Source organism: Montipora foliosa, chromosome 6, assembly GCF_036669935.1.
Source record: "Montipora foliosa isolate CH-2021 chromosome 6, ASM3666993v2, whole genome shotgun sequence".
In the NCBI taxonomy this organism is placed as follows: Eukaryota; Metazoa; Cnidaria; class Anthozoa; order Scleractinia; family Acroporidae; genus Montipora; species Montipora foliosa.
The window spans coordinates 66,363,953-66,366,452 of NC_090874.1; the positions used below are offsets into that span (position 1 = coordinate 66,363,953).

General features: G+C 36.4%; 1 protein-coding gene across 8 annotated transcripts in view; it reads left to right on the forward strand.

Annotated features, from left to right (window-relative positions):
• Positions 1–2,500, forward strand: part of LOC138008200 (uncharacterized) — a 54,910-nt gene that overhangs the window by 15,244 nt on the left and 37,166 nt on the right. The gene's annotated exons all lie outside the window — the stretch shown is intronic.

The window sequence follows — 2,500 nt, forward strand, 5'->3', positions numbered from 1 at the left end:
TATTCGGAAGCTCTGAGCGCGCGTTACACGTTTCAACCCTTATGGGTTTCTGGTTAAATACCTTGGTGTTCTCATCGATTCAAACCTCACTTGGAAGCAACATATATTATTTATCTCCTCAAAGATCAGCAAATCTCTTGGAATTATTTCAAGATTGAGACACTTTGTTCCCACTGATACCTTAATAAGCATATGTCGGTCTTTGATTCAGCCCTACATAACTTTTATTATACATTGGTGTCACAAGCCCGATTTTGATTGGCTATAAGCACGCAGCTAATTCTTGCTTGCTCTGTTTCTCTTACGTCATACCTACAGACAATAGATTTTATATATGAAGAGTTGTCGTCATACTTACAGACAATAGTTTTATGCATGCAGAATTGACGTCACCAAACACACTAACCAGCAGTTCGATCAGTTTTGTCATGGCGGAGCTCAGCTCAGGAATATGCATAATAAAACAATTATTGAATTCGGTTTTCGCATGTTAGCGATAATTATCAAGGCCTCAGTTTGTGATATCAGCTTCAGCCTTCGGCTTCAGCAGATAACACAAACTTTGGCCTTGATAATTATCGCTAACATGCTCAACCTCATCCAATAATTGTTAAATGGTATTGCTGTATGGGACCAAGCTGCTCAAACAAACCTGGACAAATTACTAATCTTGCAAAAACGTGCTCTTCGTTTAATACACTTTGCTCCATACAGATCTCATGCGATCTCGTTATTTCATCACTATAATATCCTCCCGCTGAACTTTCAATACTGCAAGTCAGTTTGCACTATTATGCATGACCTTTCTAACAATTCTTTGCCGGCAAACATTTCTAATCTATTTCTTTATCAAACACAAGTGCATAGCTATAATACTAGGTTTTCAGAGACAGGTAGTTTTAACATTAAGTATTCCAGGACAAATCAGTAAAAACATTCATTTTCTATATTTGGTGCAAGAATTTGGAACAGTATTCCTCAAAGTATCCGAATACTCCCTAAACATAAATTTAAAGTTTCTTTGCATCAGCTCCTTTTACGTATACTAGAACTAGAGGATACTTATAATGTTGACACACCTACTTTAGTTAATAAATTAAGCAAGATGAATGTAAAATAGGCTTGAATTCTGTAATTTTTGCAACGTATTGTAATAACTCTACTTCATCTTTGTATCGTTTATATAGACCCATCTTCCTCTTTCTTACTTTTCCTTTATTTTATTTTCTTAATCTCCTCTTGAATTACTTTATGTTCACATGTCCTCTGCCCTTCTCGACTAGCTGAGCTATATGCGAGTAGAGGAAGTCGATATGTATATTTTTGTGAGAGAATAAAATGTAATAAATGTAACAAAAAAAATGTAAATAAATGTGACTCTATGTCCGTATCCATAGTATATAACAACCGCGGCTGTAGCCTGTGACTGAATACCGGGTCGCTTGTAAAGATTTGTTGAATCAAATGTTGATGATGTGTTGATGAACCCGTTTGCCCACCCCAGCAAACAACGTCGTTCAACATCATTTCACAAAATCGAACGAATGTTAACGTTGAAGGAGATATTGAAGCCGTTTTCCCGAGGCTTAACCATATTTTAAATGTTAATGTTCTCCACTTGTAACGTATATAAGAGAGAAAGTATGTAAGATTAAATTAAACAGATGATGACATGAGTAATGCCGAAAAATGCCTTTAAAAACTTGGTTCGTGCTTCTAAAATTTATGTTGACTTTGTCATTGTCATGAAGTTATTGAAAGAATATTTATGAAATTTAGACGCTAAACAAAAATGCTTGAACTGGTCAATCCTTAATTGTTTTGGGCTTCCTTTGCAACTGCATAAGTTGCAGTCAACTTACTATGATAGTCTTTTCAACTTCTTTTGATACTATTCCGCAGTTCAAATATGTGAAACTTCACTCTAAAGTCATTTGATTGGAAAATGACAGCGTAATGAGTCATTAAGTACTATAAACAAGTAGAGTGATATAAAAGAAATATCAAAAAGTGTCAGTAGTTTTTTTAAGAAAAATTACAGACGTTTCGGATGTTGAAATTTTCTTCAGTGTGAAGAAAACCGTTGAAATACGCAATCAAAACGAAGTGCGCAGTTGAATGGTAGCGCGCGCGGGCATCAAGTCACTTTTAAATAAAGTTGAAATTGATGTTAAGTCCGTCAGGCTGTACAGTTTCCAGTTGGAAGTCATCTTTTTTTCACGTTTCTTTCGTTGGAGGTTAGTACCGTGGCATAACTGCACCCCGTATCTGTTTATTTGAATTACTGTGGCGCGCTAAGTTGATATGTTGGGCCACAGCGAAACAGGAGTGTTGTTCCCTATACTTCGTAAGTGTTCGCTAAGACGACTCCTGAGATTCCGTCCGATTTCACCGATATAAAGAATGGTAGGACATCGGTTACGGGATATGCAGTATATAAGATTACTGGTCTGGCAAGTAAAATTTAAAAGTGACTTGATGCATGCGCGCGGCACCATTC